General features: G+C 38.4%; 1 protein-coding gene across 6 annotated transcripts in view; it reads left to right on the forward strand.

The window, feature by feature from the left end:
* Positions 1 to 25321, forward strand: part of CNOT2 (CCR4-NOT transcription complex subunit 2) — a 95323-nt gene that overhangs the window by 18295 nt on the left and 51707 nt on the right. The window contains exon 2 of one of the 6 annotated variants that reach the window (XM_087766054.1): positions 16659 to 16731. The exons of the other annotated variants lie outside the window; for them this stretch is intronic. The gene's annotated coding sequence lies outside the window, so the exon portion shown is untranslated. The remainder of the gene's footprint in view (positions 1 to 16658; positions 16732 to 25321) is intronic. 6 annotated transcript variants of the gene reach the window in all.

Genomic DNA, 25321 nt, shown 5'->3' on the forward strand with positions numbered 1-25321 from the left:
TTGTTTCAAAGCACACGTTTATTAAGCAAACACTTTGGACTTCGTAAGTAATGTCTCTGTTAACCCTTTAATAATGTCTCTGTTAAAGGGTTAATAAAGACATTACTTAGGCATTAAGTCTAGCTTTCCTTAGTTAGCTGAAAGGACCTTCCCATAGGGTTGTTATGCAAAGTAAATATCCAGATCCAGGCATTCCTCTGCTGCAGCTGAGTTAGGAGAGGGACAGCTGATTCTGGATCTCCTGTCTTGGAGAGCAGTGTCCTGGAAGATATTAGTATTTGATAAACGGATACAAGACTGTAGGAAGGTGTCCCCTGAAGTGCTGTTTAAGGGTTTATAAAGAGAAAGTCATTAAGCTGTTCTTCATTTGTATGATTTCTCTGATTCCTTCCAGCTGGTCCTGCAGCTCACCTTTCCAAGGGCATAGAGGAATAAGCTGTATCTCTTAGAATTATTTTTACTTTTCTGCCTTTCTTGAAAATGCCAGTGTTCCCATTCATAGCCTGCAAAAGATGTTTTGTATAGGAAGTGAAAAGCATTAGATGGAGAGATTTTAGAAAAAGTATGGGAATGTAAAAAGCAGTGAAGGTCTCGGACAATGTGGGCTGTTCAGGACAGTGTCATGTTTTTCTCTCTTGGAAGCAAGAGACGGAAACTGTGTATGCAAGGTGCTGGTTTTCCCTAGAAAGAGATTAAGGAAGAACCATCTAAACCTATTCTGCTTTACTTCTGCAGTGTCAGCCTTCCGAGTGAAGTGTCAACTGCAAAGCAATAGCTTTGATACAACCATGTCTGAGCAGACTATTTATGATCATCACTGCCACAAAGCACTTTGCGCTTCCTTTTTTTTTTCCTTCATTCATAAAAGCTTCCTGGCAAACAACGGCCTGCCAGCACAGGTACCTGTGTGACAGGGAAATAAGCAAATCAACATAAACCCAGGAGATTCTACCAGTTGGTAAACTGGCTACAAAGTTGCTGTGAGAACTGGTGGAGAAGTTGGTTGGCTAAGCCTGCTCTGATAAATCTGGAAAGTTGTTTTTTCACTGTTCATTGCTAGACAGGCTTGTAAGCACTGCCTTAGGCTCTAACAATTATCTCTGATTTCCAGCAAGGCAGCTGAATTAGAGAACTGCTACATCAGGGAAAGACAGGAACAAGTTTCTAAAGAGATATTTCAGGTAGTTTGCTGGGCTCTTCTCCAGCTTAAACGTCATCTAGGAAGCTATTGCTGTTCTTGGTCCTTCTCACAAAATTAGATTTTGGAGGTCATAGATGGAATATTTCATAGATGGAGCATGACCCTGGCTTGCCAACTGATTTAAACGTGTCGTTGAAGTAGGATGTTGTGCGTCTGTTCATGATGTGACTAATATGATACTTCACAGAGTATCCATTTGAAATTGCCCGTGTCGAGCTGAAGTCCAAGATCCTTTTCTGTATAGGATGCCTTTTTCTGTAACTGTCTGTAGCGAGTATGCTTCTTTTGCACAACATTTCCAGAATAATTTCTGCATTTTTGTTCTGCTTTGGTGCCTACTTAGAGTATCATGCCAGTAAGCAAACGGGTAGAAAGGTCGTCTTGTTTTCCATGTCACCGTTACCTTTTTACAAAAGGCACTTGATCAGCTACTAACTCAAAATAGAAAAGGCCTGTTGGGACAAATCTGCAAAATGAGTTATGGTAAAATAAACTTTATGGGGGAGAAACTTCAAATCTGTCATCTTGCATTGCTCTAGACTCCTCTCAGTTTTTTTCATTTTGTTTTTGTTCTGTTTTTATCTATACGCCTGTCTTATCCAAAGGTAGCTTTCTGATATTTTCCTAACAGTCAAATTACTTCTCAGCTTCTTTAAGTGTGTCTGTTTACAGGAGCCAGACCTTCTGCCTTTCTAGTAGCAAGTCCTATGTCTGGCTTCTGGCTGCTGCAGGCTGAGTAACCATTCTAATAGGCTTATAGAATTTATTTTTCTAGGAATAACGGTTTTTATAGTAAGTTCTGTTTGTCTCACTTCTCAGACTTTAGATAGAGAAACAGAAGCTGCATTCCTTGCATTCTGTCCATAGGGAGGGAATGAAGGAGGGAACCCGTGCCTTTCAGTAAAGAGTATAAACCTGGGATTTGCTCTTCTGTGTAGTAGCAAAATATGCTAACAATTCCCCATAACTTTTGTTTGTGTTACTACTCTCAGCTGGTTAAGATCTATTCATTACTAACAAATATTCAGTGCAAAATTTTAGCTTTAGAGACTCATTGATAATATGCAAAGGAAGGAAAAGTAGAATAACTCATATCATATTAATTCTCATTGTCAATCTTTGATAATACTGTCAGCCCCATTTTCCCTATCCATTGTTTTTGGTGTTTAAATGGTACTGAGACCTTTGGGGTTTTTTTCCTTCGTCTCAGTTACTCTCTATGCTCTTGTCAGAAGTGAGTGAAAATGGACATAGAGCATGTCCAATTCAACTCAAAGTAAACTCTAAAAGGGACCTAATATTTACTCAACTCTTAATCTAAACATAAACTGTTGTAGTATGCTTTTTTCAAGTAATTTATTACAAGAATATATTGAACTTCCCAAAAAAATGTTTTGCATATTGATATTGTAACTTAAGACGTATTTGAAAGTCCAGATATATACAAGAGCAGAGATTGTACCAGCATTATTTTTTAATTGATTTCTCATGGAAGGTTTTCAAATACTTTTTTGTTACTGTATTTGTTACAGAAGCTATTTTTAAGGGACAAAAGGCCCGCAAATAGGTAGCAAGAAAAATTTGAATATGAGGCAGCCTGGGGATGATACTATTGGGAAAACTTATTAAAAATATTATATATTTTTATATTGAAACCTATGTAAATATCATTATCTCTAGCGTTTACTTTGGAGCATTTTTTTAATGTTTTATTATGCATACATATCTTTTAATCTTAATTACATATAGTCAGTCAAGAAGATCTCTGGGTGCTCATTCCTAGAAGCTTAATTAATTTTAAATACTGCAGGAGAAGGTTTTAGCATACATAGTAGCATTTGTAATACTGAAATTTGATGTAAAGCCTTAAGTGTTATAATGTACCTTCCCTTAAAAGAATGGGTCTTAATATATTGTAAAATAATCAAAGCAGTGCTCTGTGTAGCTCTATTTATAAGAGCGCCTGTGTAATGACACATTTTTAATTACAAGATCCTTGTGCTTTCAGATATATCTGTACTTACTTTAGAAAGCAAGCTTTTTCTTTTCTTTAGCTGTCATCTAAATATTACTGAATATTACCTCTTAAGAACTGATGAGTGGAATTACTGTTCTGGTCCATCAACACATTAAGAGTGTGGAGTGGCATAGACAATACTGAAACAATAATTTGACCTAACGTGTTCTTGCACTGTCATCTGCAATACATCAAAAGAAAAGTTTGCCATTTAGCTCTTCCAATTTAAAGAGCAAAAGGCTCAAGAGTTTTCTGACTTGAGAACCGAGCATGTTTATGAGAGAGGAGACAAATAAGCTTCATGTTGTTCCTAGCTACTTTGGATTTACCTTTCAGGAATAAAGAAGATATTTCTGATCAAAGGCAAAATAACCTGGACACTGAGCAGCTGGAAGAGATGTGCAGATTGATTAATTGACAGTGCTACCTTCCTCTTTCATGTAAAGGGAATATAAACTCTGGATGCACCTTAGAAGCAGTAGTTGTAGCCATACCTTTACATGTTAAATGCAGTTAGATTTTTGTAATTTTGCTTAATAATTATAGGTACTCTGCAAAGACTGAAATGTTTGAAGAATTTTAGGTTGTTATCTGTTTCCCAGTGTTAAAACTTAAGCAGTAACGTCCAAATTTTTAGTGTACCTGGCCAAAGACAGTTATGCAGGTGAACATTCAGTTATGAAAGAATACGCCATATTATTTAATGTGAAAACCAGCTCCTTCTCTGTATGAAGGATATGTTACTAGTTGGAAGTTGTGCTTTTCTTGTGTTTTCTCCTTGAATTTTTCTCCTTGCTGTCTGTTTAAAACAAGAGGAGGGAAAAATGAAGGGAAAGGGGAAAAAGCTCTTCTACAACCCTCTTTTTCCCTCCTTAAAAAAAAAAAAAAAAAAGGCAGGAGGGCAACTTAGTTTTCACATCTTTAGAATAGACTGGGCCGTGTTGGTATTGGTAGGATTCCCTGTGTGTAAAAGCACCTGCATTTGGGGAGACATTGGCCCCACTCCCACACTAAACATGGCTTGATGTAAGACACACGAGTTTCTGATTTGCCTTCAGTGAGGCTAATCGTGTGTATAGTGTTTCCACTTGAGGAGTAGGTTATATAAAAAGGAAATAGAAGAGTGATTGAAGGGGCACTGCTGATTGTTTTAAGTTGACATTTTCTAATAACGCATTTTGAATATTTTACCGTGAGGCGTTTTTATTTATTCAAATACTTCTTTTCCCCTGCATCTCAGTTGCTGATCTACAGTTCGCTGCAGAAACTCTTTTATATGTCAGCAAAGGTATCTTGCTAGTCTGTTCGCCTCCTCCTCCTCGTGCACCCTCTGCTGCCCGCTGGCTCTTCAGGGCAGGGTTGTTCCTGCCGTTTGTCGCTGTTGGATGCGGCGGTCGGTCTGGGCGCGCGGGAGCGCATGAGCAGCGCACGGCCTGGATGGACCAACCAGGAAGTGCCAGTAAGAGCGAAACCGGTGATCTGCAAAGTGCTCTCAAACCAAATAAGCAAAAAACACTGACAATATTTTGAGCAACTTTCGCTGATGATTAGGCATTTGTTTGCAAGCAGAGCTGACAAGTGCATAAACCACTGTTTCATGGTTTTAACAAAGTCCGCAAGAGGTATTTATTGAAGTCATGTGCGCCTGTCTCTCTGAGGAGTATGTGTATATTAAGGTTGAACGCATGTCTCCTTGTCCTTGTAATAGTAAGTTCTACTTAGGAGGTATGTAGCTGTTGATCATGAATTGCGCTTTTATTTTGCTGTTATTGTTGCTGCATTACTGTAAAATTGCTGTACTGGCAACCTAAAAATAAGGGCATTTTTGGCTTATCTAATATCTACTTAAATACCAGTAGATAAAATGCTTGAAACATTTATGGGATTTTGTACTGTGGTGTTGGGTTAAATGGAAAGATTGGAGAAGAAAGATACACCCGTGTCTGGGCTATGTTGTTTGAGTAAATTAAACAAAATAGCTCTGCATCAGTGCCCGGCTGTGCTAGACTAGCACAGGTGCGTGTTTGTAGCTCCACATAAACATATGATGCTTGAAGAATTAAGGAGAATGAAACTTGGAGAAATATAATCCATTAGATGAAACAGAATGGAATCCATTTTCAGTGTAAAATTTGATATAGCTGCAATGATGTATACTGACCAACTTCAAACCAGAAAGCGGGAACAGTGCAGGTGTGCTCAGATGAGTGCTGTCGATTCACGCTGAACGCGCAGTGTGCAGAAGCTGAGTTGTCGCTGTCAGGACTGTCCCAGTTCTGTTTCCGCAGACACTGTGCAAACGCTGCTTGTGCTGTAAAGCCAGGGCTCAGATACCGCGTCCAACAGTTTGAGAAATATTTAGTTAACTTCTTAACATCTTTGCCCAAACTTCTTATTGAATGTAATACTCCTTTAACTATAAAAAAAAAAATGTTACTTTTGCAGGTTTCTGACAGATGTGAGGATTATTTTACCTTTGAGGCATGAGCCACACGTGTGTTTGCACAGAGATCCTTGTATGCCTACAGCTACTTGAACCAGAGACCCCTTCTCCTTTGCAGTTGGTGTTTAGCTGGAGTATTCTTGGTGCCCTCCCCTGTTTGCTGACAACACTTTGCTATTTTTGTTTTTCACTGAGCTGCGCAGTTTTTCACTCAGAGTTTCTGGCCTTGAAATCTGCTCGCCCTACTTGTCATTGGTATCTGTGGTAGTAGCTTGATGGTATCTTCGCGCTGCATGGTGTAGGGCCAAAAGATGGTGGCTAGGTGCGAAAGCTTCTGTTTACCTCTTTCTTAAACAGCAGATGAGATGGACGTCTATTAACTTAACCTGTCCGGGCATGTGCTCCAGGCTGTGGATTTGTGCAGTACATTAGTGGATCTCTGTCTTCCCCACATCATCTGGGAGTAACATAACTTCTCCTTACAATACAGGTCTTCTGCCATCTTTGTCCTTCAGAGAGAGCACCACCCCCAGGTGGGAGCAACGGCTGTACTTCTAGGATTTAACTGCAGGCACTGCAATGTCCTGTGTATTAGAAACAGTGGAGGGAGGGGAAGCATCCCACAACCTCACGGATGTTCTGCAGTAGCTGGCAGTAGCTAGGCTGTTCTTACCTGCTGGTGTGGTTTTTCCTACCAACTGTGCTTTGCTGCAGACTTCTCCTTCCTTGGCTGTTGGAAAGAAAGTTCAGAAGCTCCAGGCTCCTAGGAGGATATTTTTGGTACTGCTTTCATGTCTGGCTGTCTTGACACAATCAGAGAAGTTTTAATAGTCAGAGTCTAGGGATAGGTGTTCTAGGAAAGCCCAGGATATGCAAGAATATACATGTGTTTTGCCAAAATGCTTGTGTCTGTTGTAGAGGATCTGCCTTTTAATAAACCTATTCTGTTTGGCCTGAAAACAGATGATCTTTCATTTTGTCAGGGTTTCTCGCTGACAGTGACATCCATTGAGCATCTTTTCTTTTGCCTCTTTATTTTTTTTTTTTTCCAAGTAAGGTGGCTTTTACACTGCTTGAAGACCTCAGCTTCAGCTTTTCCTTACTCTCTGTTCAGACTTGCAGAAAAATACTGTCAGAGTTGAAGGCTTCACAAACGTTACCTCCGGTACCTATGACCCGTCTATATTCCCTCTGTTGGTATCACTCTAGGTGTCCCAGCAGGTTCATACACCTGCTTTGTCCCCCGCCTACAGTTTTCTTTCTCTAAATAAAAAAGATTAAATATAAAAACAAAACAAAAAACAAACCCACAACAAACTGTCTCTCCTGTTCTTGATACACTAGCCGCAAGTGTTACCAGTCATGCTACTGCTGTCTTACAGTTCATCACTACCTTTCCCTTTGTGGAGTCAGGGTGTGGACTTTTCACTGTATAGTAGAGAAAGTTTCATTGCACTGCGGAGGGAAAGGGTTTTACAGCCTGTTTTTCTAATATCAAAAAGGAGGAGAAAGACGGACTAATTTTAGACTTAAGCATTCATCTTCTCCCCTCCCTTTTCCTTAGGGCTTCAGGACTGGCCGTTCTCTTGGCCAGTCAGGAAAGAAATTGGTGTGTCTCTTGGTGTCAGGATACTGGAACGGAAATACAGAAGTGAGCGTCACAGAGGAAGTGTCTGTATTTTTTAGTGATGCAAATCTGCTAACAGTAAAATATCTGGTTGATTGGCTTCTTTATGGCACTAAGGTATAGTGACATTGTCTCCTTTCTCTTTATGATAATGAAATAGGGGTCTCTTAATTAAGAGACTCAAGAAACTATATTGTTGACTTGAAACATCTTTTTTTTTTTTTTTTTTTTTTTTTTTTCCTTTCTTCTTCTTCTTCTCTTCTCAATGGAACACTAAACTTCAAGCCCAAGTGCCCAGAAATTTTGCTTACCTCCTGTCAGTTGGATGCAGCTGACTGGGGTGATTCTGGACACAGCATCTGTGAAGGCTTTTCTGCCTTGGTGGATTCAGAACCATTAAGTCTTGGTTTAGATGGCTGTCCTACCACCCCTTTAGGGTTGTCCCTTAGGTAACTCTTAGGTTACTCCTTCCAATTTCAAGTTTCATTTGAGTTAGTTTTACTTAATCTAGAATGGGATGCACAGGTTTTGCAGTTTAGAGTTGCTCATCCTAGCAAAGCAGAAATGTCACATCAGCTTTCTGGAGCTCTTCAGTGAAGTGGAGCAGCTGACAGGTCACTGTCTTTGGGTGACAGTGATGGTGTGTATCGCTACAGTATAGCAATATTGTAGAAAATATTGTGAAATCACATGGAGTTTACCAGGGTCAAATAAATAAACATGTCAGGGGTTGAGTTTGACTTTAGTTTGTTTTCTGGATATTTAGAGTACCTTAGCAAAAGTCTGAGTCACTTCATGGTTGAGTCTGAATGGGAGACTTAGACCAGTGTGTTGGAGGTGGACATCTACAGATGGATCTCTGTCAGCTCTGTTATGCATTCAGAGAAAAGTTCTTGAAATATCAATTCTGTTAATTTTAGTGCTGCAGTGATGTGTGTTGGTATTTGCACACCTCAGAGATCACAGCGGGGTCAAAATTTGCCTTGGACCAGTGGGAAAGTTGGTCGCTCTTTTTAAGTACGATCTGTGCTTCTGTTTGGACCTGCTTCTGCATCTTGTTGGGAACCTGAAGGTACTTTTCAGTTTCCTTTTTCCAGCAGTAATGTCGTCCAATTTTTAGGATAATATTCATGTAATGTTTCTTTAATTAAAATTTGGGATTAAAATAATGATCTCTTACAACGAGTATTTTGAAATGTCCTTTATTGATAGGAGAACCACTGAAAAACAGCTCAAATGGTTTGGGTAGCTGTAATTTCCACGTAGTGAAACAAGTATATGAGACCATAAAAGCATGTGGTATCAACAGGAAATTGTGTAATTTCATTGACATTGTAAACACTTACCTATACTTGCCCAAACCAGATAGTTACTTTTTTTTTTAAATTCTTTTTTGACCATATACCCGTTTGAAGTTCCTTTTATCTGCATGTTTATTCGTAGGGAGCCTGTGTTACGTCTGTGCAACGTGGACCGAGTCAGTGTCTTTGGAATGCTGCAATTTTATGCATTTTTGTGGTGACATTTACTTGCCCTTTTTTATCTGTTTAGAAGGTCTTTGACAATCTGAAATCTAACTAAATGAATGCTTCATCATTTTTAGTCATCTTTATTAAAAGTAAGTAGTCTTCCCATAGGAAATTCACTGAAGACAGATGAAGTCTTCAGTGTATATACCCATCCCAGATACCGAGGAAGACATCAGTTTGTGCACAGATAAGAGATGTGGATTTTAAAGTTATGTTGTCAGAGATGCAACATGAGAAGGAATTAAAAATGAAAGATGAAAAGGAGTTGTCAAATCATACAGGCTAATGAAGAAATTTGAAAGGAGTAAGTTGAAAAATGTTATTGAATGTGAATATTGTTAGCCAGAAACTGGATATCTGCTTAGGTTTTATGACTTTGAATACCCTTCCATTACTCTTTTGTGAGCTTTTCGGGGTGAGGGGGATAAAAGGCAGCTTACATTATAGGAGTCTTATATTATCAAATTAAAAAAACAAAAACCAAAAAACCAACTCGTAAGTGCTACCAGTTCATAAAGCTTTTGAAATATGTAGTCTGCAGGGAGACTTTTTTATTGAGATAATCATGTACACACATATTTGTGTATGTGTATATATCTTGATATATGGGTGGTTATACCCCTGCCCCGTAACTTTGGTGAAATAAAAATCTTTGTTCTGCTAAGATTATTTGGTCATCTGCGTGATGCAAGTGAACAAGAATGTGGTTGTAAGGTGCCAAGTAGAGAAGTTTATTTTGTTGTCAAGTAAACTGGACACAAAAGTATGCAGAAATGTGAACACTTTAGGATGATCTCCCCATTAATATGTTAAAGCTATTAATTAAAACTTTCCTGCATCATTTTTCTTCGTAATAGTCAGATGGTGACTTTTTCTGAATGGAAACTGTTATTGTAGTTTGGACTTCTATATGGAAAGAAAGGTAATCTTTTTGGTTTTAATTCCTGAAGTGTTTAAAGGGGAAACTGATGCTAGAACAAGCTTCAAGTATTTCGCTTACCCTACTTCATTTAACTTGCATAGTAGGAAGTTTTAGAAGCCTTATTCAGATATTTCTGTGCATCTGTACTTATCAAGTGTGACACTTAGGTCATGTAGGTGAACTTGTCTGCAAAGTAGTGGTGGTTCTTCTTTGATAGCTGTCTCCCACTCAGATTAATAGCGGTAGTGTCTATGGTAAAACATAATTCAAGATTATGGGTCCTTTGTGTTTAATGTTTGTTTTCTGTTAACTACCTTTTGTTTAGTCGTTTTGTGCTCCTGCCAGAGTTCTGCATGTTTGAGCAGTTTGTAAATCATTTTTGACTGTTTTAAGTGCAGATCGTTGGTGTCTGTTCTACTTCAGGCTTCAAGTGCTGCATCCTGAGATACTAATGGCAATTTAGAGCCATCTTAGATGAGTGAAATTAGTGTTGGAATAGAGTATGTGAGAGCATAAGTAAATGAGCTGCAGATAAATACAATAAGTGGTAAACTTTGTTTTAGTTTATGGTGCATGGTTAATTAATAATTAATTTTAGATGGTGGTTGCATTTCTCTGTGACAAATAAAACAATGATGTTCTCTTTAGCATGAGGCATTAGAGTTCTGGCTTGACAAATTTAGGATTATTGGGTTTGTTCCAATCAGTAAGATCAGAGGAAATGTAAAGTATGCACAGCTAAATGCAGTGAGTAGGTCTGCCTTGCTTATATTTAATTACTAACAAGTTTGAAATCTAGTTCACCTACCTCTTCAGTCTCCCTTTATAGTGAGTGGATAGAGGTCACTCTAGGGAACGATTCTTCCCCTGATGCTTCTCTGACTGACTATAAAGCAAGCCTAAGTGTCGCTTTTGAAAGCAGGATTCTTCATGCAGCTGTCTGTTTCTGATCTCTTCCAATATTGACACAGACCTTGTGCTGCAGACTTGCTTGGTTTGGTGGGGCATGCAAAAGGGCCTTATTACCTAGAGAAACCTATTTTATTTATGCATTAGGACAGACAGGAGGAGGGAGCTATTTCTCTGTTTAAAAAAAAAAAAAAAAAAATTCTCTCAACAGTTTGTTCCTGAAAATGACCTGAAGTGATTGGGATTAGGATCACTGATCAGCTGAAGGTTTTGCAAGTATGTAAAGTCAAAGCAGTATAGGAATTTCTGAATTTGAAGAAAGATGCTGAAATAAATTTAATTTTCAACTATAACCACAGCAAATCAAATTTGAAAATAATGGAACTGTTCATCAGGCAAGACTAATAAGTATGAGACTACAGAGAAAAATATCTTTCAAAGTAATTTTTCTATGGGGAAAAAATGCAGGCAACCTTCTCCAGTATTCAAAATGCAAATATTAAACTAATGTATCACAAGTAGAAGCAGACTATCTTATCTGAACTTGGTGGAGAGGAAATGTTATGCAAAATGACATGTGTATTTTAATGTGTTTTAGTATAAACACTGTTTTGATATATTTACTGGGATTTGTAAATTAAATAATGAAATCTTTTCAATAGTGAAATACTTCCTGTTGTCCTCATTCTATGTAACCTAAGGTCTTAACATCAGAGGCATCTTTGTTTTAGCTTTCCATTAATCCATGTTAAAGTTCAGAATGCTTGAAGAAGTATTTTCCAATTTTCCTGGCCCTTAACATGTTTTTTTTTTTTTTGTTGTTTTTTTTTTTTGCTAGGATGGGTTTGTATGGAGACAGTTGTCCAAGCTGTGTAGTCTGGAATTCAAAATGGGACTGGGTCAATATGAATACTGCATAGTATTTCTGAAAATCAAAGGGGAAGCTGATGTTTGAGAAAATGTTTGAATTTTCTGTGGTTCTGTCAAATTTATTGTTAATACTTATTTTCTCATTTAAAAAAAAAATATTGTTACTTATTTTTCTGTGAACTTTACTCCTCTGTGCCTAACTCTCTTTTAAAATAAGATAGTTCTTCAAGAGTGTTGTCTTTGTGGTTTTTTTGGTTGGGTTTTTTTTTTTGTTAACGTTTTTTCTCAGTTTGTTAGAATGGAGGGTCAGTCACTTAGTTGAGGTTTTGGAAAATCTAAACCTATGCTATACATTGAATTTGACTCGGGTATTGCTCTTGAAGCTTAATCCGAAAGAGATTTAGTACAAAACCAAATGGTGCTAAAGCAAACCAGTATCCTCCTGTGGTGGAGCAGAACTGAGTAGAGGAGAAGCAGTAGACACTGTGTTATTTTAAGAAGAGCTTTTGGCACGTGCTGGTATGGTCAACATAACTAAGCTAAGGAGGTATGTCCTAGATTGAAGCTACTACAAGTTGTCTGGAAAATTGTAGCATAAGTACTTCATTGTGAAACTGTAGGGAAACTTCAGGTTTCGTATGCATTTTCTTGAGTCTAGTACTTGTTGATATTTTCCTGAATTATTGGATGAACGAAGAGGAAGTAAATATACCTATTTTGCATAAGAAGGCAAATACAGAGGTGACAAACAGTACAAATATATAATGAGGAGTACTGATTAATGAGCAGGGAATTACGTAGTGCTTGTAGTGTGTAATAAGCCATTCAGACAGTCAGTACGTTGTTGAGGGAGAGAGGGAAGCAGATGCCATTCCAGGATGTATGCGTAGGAGTGCCTGTATACAAATCGTAGTGAAATACTGTTGCTGTGGTTGAAGATGTTAGGACCTCACATGGAGTACTGTACTTACAGAAGTACATTCACCATTAAAAGGACTAAAAAGGAACATGCGTCTTGCAAAGGTGGCCCAGAAGAGCAGGGTGGAAGAACTGGAGCTGCTCTTCTCTGGGAACGAGTACAATGCTGTGCCTCATGAGTGCAAAAGGAGAGGGAGAGGAAAAGCTGTTCTTTGCCCTCTGGGAAGGGATAAGATCTTAATGATGTTTGTACAAAGGGGTTTTTTGAAGGTTGGAGGGAATTTTGGTAAGTATGGTCAGACACTGTCATAGGTTCCTCTGGGAGGTTGTGTAAGGTAGGTCTGTAATGGGTCTGAGAGCCAGTAATGGTGTTACCAAGTTGTATTTGGTTTGTGTGGCAAGGTTTTGGAAGTGGGGGGGAGGGGCACAGGGGTGGCTTCTGTGAGAAGCTGCTAGAAGCTTCCCCCACGTCCGATAGAGTGAATGCCAGCTGGCTCCAAGACAGACTCACCGCTGGCCAAGACCGAGCCCATCAGCAGCGGTGGTAGCGCCTCTGGGGTAACATATTTAAGAGCGGGGGGGGGGCGGGGAAACTGCGCAACTACAGCCGGAGAGAGGAGTGAGAAAATGTGAGAGAAACAAGTCTGCAGACACCAAGGTCAGTAAAGAAGGATCGGGAGGAGGTGCTCCAGGTACCAGAGCAGAGATTCCCCTGTAGCCTGTGGCGAAGACCATGGTGAGGCAGGCTGTGTCCCTGCAGCCCATGGAGGTCCACAGTGGAGTAGATACCTGGCTGCAGCCTGTGGAGGACGCCATGCTGGAGCAGGCGGATGTGCCTGAAGGAGGCTGTGACACCGTGCATAGCTTGTGCTGGAGCAGGCTCCTGGCAGGACCTGTGGACCCATCAAGAGGGGAGCCCACACTGGAGGAGGTTTGCTGTCAGGACTTGTGAGCCCATGGGGGACCCAGGCTGGAGCAGTCTGTTCCCCACCATACAAGTAGACAACGGCTCCTGCCTTCTGCAGAAGTGAAAGCTCAGCAGGAGCCAGGGACTACCATCCAGGAGATGGTAGCAGCTGCTAGCCTTTCTTGAATATGAGGTATCTCTTTGCTAGGGAGAATTCCCCATATCCTGCAGAATTCTTAATCAACAAATTAGCATCTAATTTGGAAAAGAAGAATACAGCTTGATGCACAGTCTTTGGGCCGAAGAATTCTCATTTCTCATTAAACACAGAGAACAAAAGCCCTGTAATGAGGTGGAATTACAGTGATTTTTAATCAGTATAGAATTTGTGTGTGTATATGAAATAGGCTAATATTTGTATTAGCGTGTTGTCTTCTCAATATAACATTATATACATACATAACAAAATGATGAAGATTGGCATTTTCTTGTTCAAAATCTATTTGTTTTCAATTTGTTTTGACTTACAGCTCTCTCAAGTCATATTTTGGTACTGGACTAAGGTCCTACTCTTGCTTTCTTAATCCCTGTCCCAGGGATGACAAGGCTGGAGTGTTGTGGAATTTCATCAGTGCTGTTTGAATTGGCCTGGTAAAGATTGCGTTGTAATGTCATGACGTCTGTCTCCTGCTGGAACTGAACACAAAGCTGCTTTGGTGTAGCTGACGCTGTGAAGAGATGAGAGGGAGGAGCTGAAACCCGGCCGCTTTTGTGGCACTGCCTAGAGAGGCTTTGTAACCCAAGTCCTTTCCCTTCTTGCAAGGAAAAGGGAAAGTCTAGTTTTGTGCTGCAATTATGATACTTACTTAGTGATTATACCCTAAAACCAGTTGCTTATGCTGTGACTAACTTTGTAATATCTATTCAGGAAAATAATATAACTCTTTCTCTCTAATTTCTCTTGTGATTTTATTATATTTGCATGTCAAGTACGGTGCATGCTTCCACCAGTAGGTTTATAGGACTGGATGAAAGAGCCATTGCACGTGTAGCAAATCTGAATTTAATGAAATAAAAGAAACTTAATACAGTCTGAATGATTACAGTGTTAGAAGAAATACTTAATATTGTCAAGAGTACGGATGGTAGAACTGAAATCATAACATTTTAAGGCAAGTAAAGAAAGCAGCATTACTGAGTGTGGGGTGATGCTTTCTGAGTTTAGAACCTACCTGGAAGGGAGTCTTGGAAACTCTAAAGTTTTGTGTCTTACAGTGTTGGAGCTCTCTAAGGATCCAGTCCCTTGTCAGGCAGAAAGGATTAGTCTGACTGTAAGACTTAAGTGATATCATTTGTATTTTTATAGCAAATGCAGTTCTTGTAAAAATCACTTCCTCAAAAAATAAACCTGTGTGTTTACCACAGTATTTGGTACCATTTCCATTTTGTCAGGTGAAGAACCAGCTGTCAGGCACAACCTCATACCAACGGTGCGAAGTCCTACTCATATCGGGCACTGCCACTGCTCTTTCCTAGGGCTGGGGAAGGGAGGGTGTCTCTGGATCATCTGGCATAGGCACTTGACTTGTGAGGCCTGGTCTCTTCACACAACCAGGCAAATCTGAAATTTACTGCTGACTTTATTGGTGGTGTATATTGACTTTGCAACCTTCAGAAGTGGAAGGAGGAGGAGGACAGCAGCTTGCCTGGTGTCCTGTGGTTTCTTGGCGGGACGTGGTGAGGATGGGTGTGCACCAGGGCGGTACAGCCATGTCGGAGATGGCAGCCTCTCCTGCTTTGCTTCCTCCCATCACCCCACCATTGAAAAACTATATGGTTTTGGTTGTGTGGTGCAGCACTGGGGCCACACTTGAATCACTCGGGGACCACAGGGGTAACTGCTGTGGGCATGGGGAACTTGGCTGCTTTCTTCAGACACTTAAGTCTGTGTTCAGTGGGAACCACTTTGAATAGGTCCCCTAGTGTATCAGTGCTTCGGTGATATTTTCAGTGAAGTGTTTTTCTTGAATTGCTTAAAGCAGAAGAAAAAGTTTTGCAGAGTGAGTGTACACAAATTATTTGGCAAATCTACTTTGAAATTTTGCTGCTCTTCTGAGATGAGGAACCTCAGGAAAGATTTGTGAGAAGAGACAGTGCAAAACACTTAGTGGAGTTTTATCCTGTAGCTGCAGTACCTACAACTGGTTGTGCTGAGCCTCTTCTGGGTATCACTCTTAACAGTGTGAATGTGCCTTTTGGGTTTTTTTTGGAAAAAAAAATTACAACTTTATCATTGCATGCAACAGCTGGTTCCTTCACTAGCTTAGGGTCCTAGAGTACCGCTCTGTGTTCAAGGCTCGGGTGATGTGGTTTTTCACCGATGTAGCTCTTTGTTTCCTGTGCCAGTTACAGCCAGAATATACTGATTGTGGAGACCCTGAAGGTCAGAGCTTCTGCTTTCCCAGTTGTTTTTTGGTGTTGTGGTTTTTTTGGTTTTGTTTTCTTCCCATTAGTTCTTCAGCGAACCAAAATTTCTGTCAGGAATGGTTTTTGTTTCCTTCCTTCTCCTTTGGATTTGGAAACACGGATTCTCTACTTCCAGCTTCTGGTTGTGTTTTTCCAGTCACCTCTGAAAACTGTTGGGGCATGAATTTGTGCTTGTTCCCCTGTTGTCCAAAGCGTGGTTCGAAAGCATTTCTGTATTTCTTGTAAGGAGACAAAGTTCCCTTTAAGGTGTACAATAGAAAGAATCGGCCTGTATTCAAGTTTTATTGGGTTTAACAGAGAATAAAATACACCCAGCTAAAAATAATTTTGGGAGCATTTGTGATTTCTTATGTGGTTTTCTTATGAGACTAATTCTGTATTATTTTTAGAATAACTTGTCTTTACAGGATCAAGGCACCTGTGCCTTTCTGTTTGGACAAAGGATCTGTAGATACGTTAGATCTCTGTAGCCTTTTAGTTCAGGTTGTGAACTCCTTTCTTTTTCTGGGGGAAAAAAGCTTACTACTGATTCATCTTTTTCCTAAGTCTCCAAGATAGTACTAATTTTGGTTTTTAAAATGAAATTTCGACAGTCAATGACTCCTGCTTTAGTTTGTGTATGATTATTGCTTTTTATTGCATTTGCTTTTTCCTTTAATACTACTCGGAAGCTTTTTATTTTAAGTTTATTTTTATATTATTTTCAGTGCACGAAATGTTTTGAAATGGATTTTTTTTCCCCATTTATGCAACAGTAAGAATTGTAAGAAGTTTGGAAGGTAATATATTTATACTAATAATGTTTTTATTAATCTACTTCATTTACAGGAAGTGGTCATCGGTCAAAATTTGCTTACCTCAGCAGAGACAAAAAATTAATGGGCAAAAGTACAGTGTGTAGGTAGGTAGCTATTTTCAGTGCACTTAAGGTTCTTTGCGGAGAACCTTATTCTGAGGGAGTGGGATAGCTATCAAAAAGTAAGATTTTGCTCTTTAAAATATTCAGGCAATAGATTCAATGATAAGGTGTTGAAGGAGGTGGCTTTGAAGTATATTAATGTGTTCCCTGCTTTTATAAGATTTTATTTAAAAGTGCTTTGGAATGATGCAATGTGCATTTGTGTGGTAGAGAGAAATTGAAACAAGTATATTCATTTTATATGTGCTTTTAAAAATTTTGCAAATATTTTTCTTTAAGATTTGTAAACGAAGTGTTCTTTCTGATAGTTTTCCCAAATTTGAATGTAACTTATCTAATGTAATTTATAAAGGGATTGGGCGTGGGCATCTTTATGTTGTTGACTGTCAGTGTTTTACTACTTTCGGTGCACTGAAATGTAGTGCAATAATTGTACACATCAGTTTATTCTTTTCTTTTACAGTATTCTGTAATTATAACAAAACAGTCAAGGTTCCATGATTGTAACTTGCAGCAGTAGTACCGTACAATGGGTGGGTGCATTCTGCATTTTGGCATGGGAATAACAATCACATTTTATTTATCCCCTTAAAAAAGGAAATACAACAAATTCTTGATTAACATTTTCATATTAATATAGTCTGCTTTGCAAATAAATGTTCTTTGGAATCCCTAGTGTTCCTTCAGCTCAAATGGAAAAGGCTAAAAAAAATCCCTGAAAACAACCTGGTTTTGTTCATACAGAAATATATGTTGCTAATAATTATATAGGATATTTCAGGGTAGTATTGCATTTAATTCAATAAAATTCTCTTTGAAGATAGAAGATTGAATTTCAGGACTGTTTAGTGTTCTCTTTACATCACTAAAGTAAAAATTCAGTGGCTTTGTTTTTATTGCAAGTCTCAAACTGTGGTGCTATGTTATGTAGCCAGTTTTTATATTTATGACCTAAAAGTAGAGTAGGATGGAGGTGACGTTTCTAAACGGGGTATTATGCCATTTAAAAAGAAAAATTTGTTAAATTCCTGTGAGTTAGGAAGGAATTTCAGTGGACTGCAGACTGTGGGTTAATTAAAGCCTACAAATTATTGGAAAAAAAAAATGTGAACATGTTAAGAAGACATGAAGTTAAAAACATACAAGTTAACTTTGGGGTTTTGCCAAATGACATGTTAAAGTAGCATGGACTCGTTCCCAGGAACATGTCATGACATGCTTAAGATTCATTAAGAGGAGCAGAAGAGTCAGTAAACCTCAAGAATAACTTGCTTTTGTGATTACTCTGTTTTACATTTTGGCAATATGTGTTTGAATTTAATGATACACTGTGGAAAGTCCCAGAAGTAATTCTGAAGATTTTTTTTTCCTTTCGTTTGTCATGCATTGTTTGTTATGCTCAGTTAGGCTTCAGTTTGAGGATTTAAATGTGAACGTGGACTTTTCTCCTATGTGCTCCTAGCTCTTGTCCCAGAATCCCAAATTGATTGGGAAAAAGTTATGATTGGCACAGGTTGGTTTCTTGTTCCTCGGAATAATTCATCAGTGTGTTGCTTTTGCTTCCAAGGCAGTCTCCAGACTGTTTTGGCTTTCCTAGAGCAAAGCTGAGTAAGTGGTTTACCATTAGAGAGCGTGCCTTTTCACTAATAGTTTCTGAGAATGATTTTTGTGGCAAAATGGGTTTCTCTTCAGTCTCCCATGTAGTGCTTGAAAGCAGCTGAGATCCGAGCAGCCTGTAGTGTGGAATTACAGTTCCCTACACAGGTGAAGGATCAGCTTTGAGAGCTAACGTGTAACATCCAGCAGTGGAATACGCAGACTGGTAACCTGGAGCGTGAGAAGCTGCATTTCCAGATATCCTTGGTATCAGGAAGACAAAAGCTGTCCTGACTTAATTGCTGTGGTAAGGAAGGCAGGTGACTGTTCTTGTTTATGCATTTATTTGTTCTCAACCAGGCAATAGGATCACTTCTTAAAGCCAGAAATCCTGGAGACAGATGCAGACACCAGGGTATGGGGAGTAAGGACTGGTATAGCTTGGGTGCTCCTAGGCATGTGATTCAGGAGTGGCAGTGCAGCCCTGCTTATTTAAATTTGGACTAGATCTGATACTTCATGAAGCAGTACCAGACAGACCTGTTTTGAAATACTGGATTCACAGAGGAAAAGTCATTCATTTATTGAGAGTAGTCTTCAGCTCTGTTCTTTTTGAAGTATTAAAATGGATTTGTCTTGTGAAAGAAACCTGCTTTGGTTGTGCACTCTTCTCTCTCTGTTTTCTCTGGGTTCTAGTCTCTAGCACCTTTGATACCAAGAAATTTTACAGAAACTTCTCAGAAGACTATACCTAACGTATATTTTACTTCCCTTAAAAGCAGATATTTTAGAACAGAACTTAGAACAGAGGGATGCTTTCGTGAGAATGTTTTCAGATATGGATTTTTGTTTGTATTAAATCCTTGAGAACAGATTTGTTGCTTTGAACAAGAATGAAATAGTTATATTTCAGAGACTCTGATTTAGAGGATATGTTGGTCCTTATGAACATATATGGGGGGGAGGGAACAAACAGTAAAATTCTACTTTAACATAAAGTATAAGACCAATTATAAAAGTCAGCAGTCTTTACAGAAGGAAACTGGAGGATCCTTGTAGAGAACAGCATACATGCTTTGCTCTTGATGATAAGAAATTAGGAAGCATCAATACAGAGCAAAAGATCAGATAAGAAATGTTGGAAGTCAGTAAGTTCTCAGAGGGACTCCTGTCTTTCTCCTTATTAGGCTAAGACCCATCTTTTCTTCCTTAGAAATTTGTTGGATCACTATAAATAGTTGAGATTTGAAATAATTTTTCCTCTAAAATTTATCAGAATTGTGATAAGAAAGAAAGCTGTTAAACTTGGAAATAATAACAGGAGGAAAATAGAACTGGCCAAGGGTGCACTTTCTGCCCAGAAAGTAAAAAGCCTAAACGGTTTCATTTCAATCTTTTGTGAATTAATCGGACTATAGACTTCACGAGAATCCCAGAAAAATGAATATGGAGAGGATGCAGAATACTTTCAAAGTTCACGGAGCCATAATATACGAAAAATCTTTGTAGAATTACTTCATTCCAAAATAACCTGAAAAGTAGAAACTTTTAAGTTCTCTTTAAAGTTTATCTTCTTTTAAAAGGAAATTTACAGTTCCTCAGTGTTATCTGCGTAACCAGGGCTACGCGTCCCCAAACCAGCTATATAAGCATTTAATCTCAAGTTTAGCAAATTCATCTTTATTAACCAAAAAAAAAAAAAAAAAAAAAAAAAGAAAAAAATCTTCAAATCATGCATATTTTTCTTCTATGTTCTTCATGGCTTACTGACAGATTCTTTTCTTTTAGCATTATTTTCTCATAGCACACTTATTATCGGAAACACAAATTAACTGTCATTGGTCAACATTTTCTTTTTCCAATTGAGATTTTAGACCGTGTGTTAACGCTTTATTGAGAAGCATGAAGGTAACAGTAGTTAAGATCTTTTAGGATCCATGGCTTTATTGGGTTCCTGTTGTCATTCTTTCCCCATGAGAAGGCAATGGAGCAGATAAAGGAAAACAGCACAGGCAGGTGCTGCCTGGCAGTTCGCACCCTGTGGAGTGAAAGGTGGGGTGGTTGATGGGGTTACCACCCTGCTGTCCCAGCGGTGGTTGTACTCGCTGTAGGGATGGTTGGACAGGGTATGTAGCAAATCCTGTGCGATTTTCAGTATAACCTACCAGGAGTAAACTGGTGGTAGCTCAGCTGATGCTTGTATTCTGCAACTTGTCAGCAGCCCCTGGGGAAGGGGCATGATGGAAAAACTTAGGACGGCAGCTGTATGGGCCACCCTACTTCAATTCACCACTGCATGTGATCGGTTGCATGTTATACTTGCTTGATAGTGTTGTCCACCATACAAGGATTCTTCCTTTTGGCAGAGTGAATTTCGACAACAGGGTGCTCGCCTTTCTTCATTTCCTAGTACCTTGATCTTCAAATACAGTTTCTTGACTGTTAAGATACTGTAAACTGGGGCTGTGGCTATTACAGTGTCTTACCTCTAGTGTGTGGTGTAACTATGGCTGTAACCAGGTAGCAAAGCTGCACCAAGGAGCCGACTGGCTGAAAAATGGCCAGCCAAAAGCAGGACTGTGATGGTAGACTTTGCTGCTGTGAAATCTTATGCCTTGTGAAAATCCTGCTCTGTGATGATACATACTGTAGTGAATCTTTAATTTAAAAAAATGAAATCCTCTTATGCAGCCCCTTACTGTAAGAACAGTCCAGTGAATGTGTAGAAGGCTTCTCTGTCACTTCAAAATCCAAAAACCTTGCTTACCATCAAATTTCTGTAACTGCAGCCTGTAGCGGATCATGGTTATGTTTTTGTATTCTTCCCTCCCCATAATTGACTTGCTGTCACTTATAAACCGATTTTAGAGTATCCTAAACAACGCTCCTGTTCTCAAAGAACACTTTGAGGTTGCTTTTTACCAACCATCAGTAGTGTATCTGTTTTCCCTTATTCTGCTTTCAAAGCTTTGAGCAGATATTTAGTTTATTGAGTCATGTAGACCTTTCTTTGCAGCTGCTTAAGAAAATTCTGGTCAGTACTTCAGAAACAGTGAGGGCTAATGGATCCTTCCTTCCAGGAATCTTCGGTTTTGGAAGCAAATGGTTCGTCTGCAACAGAATTTACTTGATAACTGTTTAAGTTCAGATTCCTGAAAAATCATTTGTTTGTGCCTGATTTTTTTTTCTGTGTTTCACTTAGATGTGGGTGATCCAGCAATCTCAATTTTTTTCAGTTAATAAGCAGAAAGCTTTTAATGTATCATATATATCCAGTCACTATAAGGAATATATGATTTTGCCTATTTTATTCTTACCTGTATACATTAAAAAAACTGCTGTTTTTAAACGAGTTTTTTGAACTAGAAAAACATGCTTTTTTTGTGCTTTTTTTGTGCGTGGCTAGGTTTTGGAGGTTGTGAATTGTGCACAGTGCTGCTCTGTGGGCTGTTTACGTACGCTGCCTCCAGGAACTTTTTTCTTTGTAGCAATAAGCATTTTGATAACTTCTCTTTTAAAAAGGGGGGCAGGGTTAACAAGAGTGGTAAAAAACCACATTTATTTAACAGCGCAGGAAAAAAGCTTATGGCACCACAGAGATTCAGAAACCAAATGATGACAGTAACAAAGGAGATCAAACACAAAGAATACTTCAGTATCTGTAAATGTTTTTGCCATTTGTAGTTTTTGAGAGCTAATTATTATACACTTCCTGTCATTGAAAGAGAGCTGTACTACGTGGGCGATGTTTTGTTTAATTTAAGAATAGTTACAAATTTATGTAACACGTAACTGCCTCTAGTTATCCAGTATATAGGTTCACAATGAACTGTATCACCCTTCATAGTCTCACCAGCCTGATGCTCAGAGAAAGACATATCCATGCCTTTAAAGTATTCATTTGGATTTTGAGTGCAAATTTTTTAATATTTAATATATAGATAAATGTATTTCTCTGAAATTTATTTTACATTTTGAAAACGTGGTAAAGAAATTAGTCTTTCTCTATCTTTCCTGAACAAGATTTAATGCTGGAACGATGTGTCTTTTTTTAAAGCAAAACTTTTAAGAGTCCTGCTTCAGGATTGTGCAGGGTGGGGGAGGGCAGGGAACGGATTGTGTCACTGAAGAAGCAAGAACTTCTTCCAGGACTTGGCTGACCCTGAGACGACTTGAAAGAATTTGGCATCAGATTGTGGTGTAATGATTCAAATCCCTGTATTTCCCCCATCTGCAATACTGGTAAAAAGGGTTGAGACTAAAATTGATTTGAGTGTTTTCCTGTTGCAACTCTAGATGAAACCGTAGTAGTGCTGCTGGTCAGGATAACTTTTGAATCTTGTGAAACCAGCTGTAGGAAAAGAAAAACTGAAAGTTGAGGTCTTGCATTTGCAAGCACTTGACCAACCACAAAATTTTCATTGTGAGCAAGACTATATACATTAGCTGAAGATTGAGTAGTCCTGTTTTCAGTAAAAATACTCTCTTACTTTTTAATGAGAACAGAATAACAAGAAGTAATGCCCTGTTGCTTGTTTTACCAGGCTGTTGAGGTGCTAAACGTTGCCGTCCTGTCTTGAGGCTCTAAATACATGTAACTGTTTTCTGAGAAACTGTGAGGAAGGTATGAGATGGAGGGGACCATCCCATGTCTGGGACTTGGGCCAGGTCTAAGCAACATTTGCAGTCTGAGCTTAGACTGCCAATTTGAGGTACCTCTATTTTAAAATGTTGTGGCGTAAAGTCTGCCACTTCAAAGGGGAATTGCTTTAAAATGAAAAATGACATGGTATTTCAGTTTCCGATATTTGAACAAAGTTTACAGTACATATTGAGCCAAAGTTTTACAATATGGGAGTCTGACTGAAGTCCGCCTGCTTAAATGAGAGAGTGCATAGCTAGATTAATTCATTTTTTGACAACCTTAATGGAGAACAGAATGATTGAAGAGGTTTAAATTAAACGTATAGAAGATTACTACAGTGGAAAGGCATGATAGGTACATTTACTGCTTTCTTAATTTTACTTTGTGATTGTATTTGTGATAGCATGGTAGGATCTCAGAGTCTGTAATTTATCTTTTCCAGTCTGGAATAGTATCTAACTCTGAAAATTCTTTACTAACATCAATTAACACTTAAATAATAAAAAATCAATGAAGGATTGCAGTCCAGCATTTTAAAGTCTTAAATAATTCTGGTATTTTTTTCATTACCTTTAAAATAAAATCGGTAATTTTTTTTTTTTTTTTTAAGACTTGCTGTGTCCTTGTACTTTAGATATGATGTAAAAACATCAAAGTTGTTTTGTTACACTTTATTTTATGGCTGAACCCAGTACAGCTGTAATCACAACATAGCCTGGTGGTGTAGTCAGAAGGTTACAAGAAACAGGCCCTTGAATATTTTGAGAAACATGCTTCCTAAAGTGTCTTAAGGCTTTCATTTAAAAAAATAATAAATAAATAACCAAAGGATAAAAGTCTTTAATTTTAACTTTGCATTTTTGCATTTGCCCTGAAGAGTCACAGACTCTTAAGTATGTTTTTAGGAGGACATGCTAAAAAGCCATACATGAATTTAACTTTAATTTAACTGTCTGTGCTCTTGGGAAATGTTTCTGCTTTTGCAGAACGTACCGTTAGTCTGGAGAAGGAGAGTCACCGAGAAGCAAGTATGCTGCCAGGAAGTTGTGGCAGCTTGTAAATATTTCTTTCTCTTCAAGGATTCAGTATATTAAACATACTTAATGTTTTGAATTTTCCAGTTGTATTTTAAGGTAAGACATTTGATGTGCTGTGTGTGCAGAATGAATTTTTTGGCCAGAATATTCTCAGCTATTTCTATTTTTAGAATACCTCTGGGAAAAAAAAAAAAAGAAACCCAAACCAAAAGGAACCCTGTATTTCTTAAAATTCAACATAAAGTAAAAATAGTGTTATTACCTCTTTCTTGAGGATGTGTCAAACAAATGTCAGCAGCTTACATTAAATACTTTATGTGTGAACATACTTTTAGATAAATCTTTAAAACTTAGTTGTGCCCTTTTTGAGTTGTCTGCTATCTTGTGATCCCTAAACAAACAAAAAAACCCCAGCAACGTAACTTTTTTTTTTCCCCTTTTTTTCTCTCCCTGGCAAAAGCTAGAGTACAAATGTGTCTAGTACTGATTTACTTAATGTCAACCAACTCCATCCGACTAATGAAAGAAAAAAGAATAATTCCTGTTGCTACTCTATTAATCATGATCTCCACCTGACTATATAGCACTTAACTGCAGGAAATGCTGGGGAAACCAGGGATTATTTAAAATACAATGTTTTAGATTAACCAAACATGAAAGTTTTGGCTGTATCCAGGAAGGAATAGGTAGGCAGTGCTGCTGTCTTAAAAAGTTAGTGGAATCAGTTGTTATGCGCCAAAAAAAAAAAAAGATAACTGCAGTATTCCTGGAAAGAGGAGCCTGTTCAAAATCAACGTGGAAACGTCCTGGCTGAAGCGATGGTTACCCTTCTTCTAGCTGAAGCACAGATGCAGAAGTCTGGCCTCCTGGCCTAGAGTCTCAGCTGAAAGCAAATAAAAAGTCAAAGGAGTCCTATTCTTTAATTTTTAGTCTTTTATTCTTCTCCCACAATAGAAGAGATTTGACGTGGTGAAAACATCTAAATCATGAGATCGTGAACCAAGTTTGAGTTACTTCGAAGTTTGTTTTTTTCCTCTTGGTTGATAAACTTTATCTCCCTGTGTAATATATAGTGCAGAAGTTTTTAAATGGTAAACGAACAATGAAAGATAGTGTCCAGTGAACAGATACAGACTACCTACTAGTTACTGCAACATGCATCATTTAATAAGGCTTAATATATTACGGAAGTACAGATCTAGAAAGCTTATCTATGGGCATTTTTGGCTGAATCAGGTGTGTAGGAACCGTTAAGAAATATTGCTTGAAGAGTATGTAAGGTAATGAATCTACA

This window comes from Nipponia nippon, unplaced genomic scaffold, assembly GCF_047370975.1.
Source record: "Nipponia nippon isolate SJK-2023a ecotype South Korea unplaced genomic scaffold, ASM4737097v1 scaffold_3, whole genome shotgun sequence".
Classification (NCBI taxonomy): Eukaryota; Metazoa; Chordata; class Aves; order Pelecaniformes; family Threskiornithidae; genus Nipponia; species Nipponia nippon.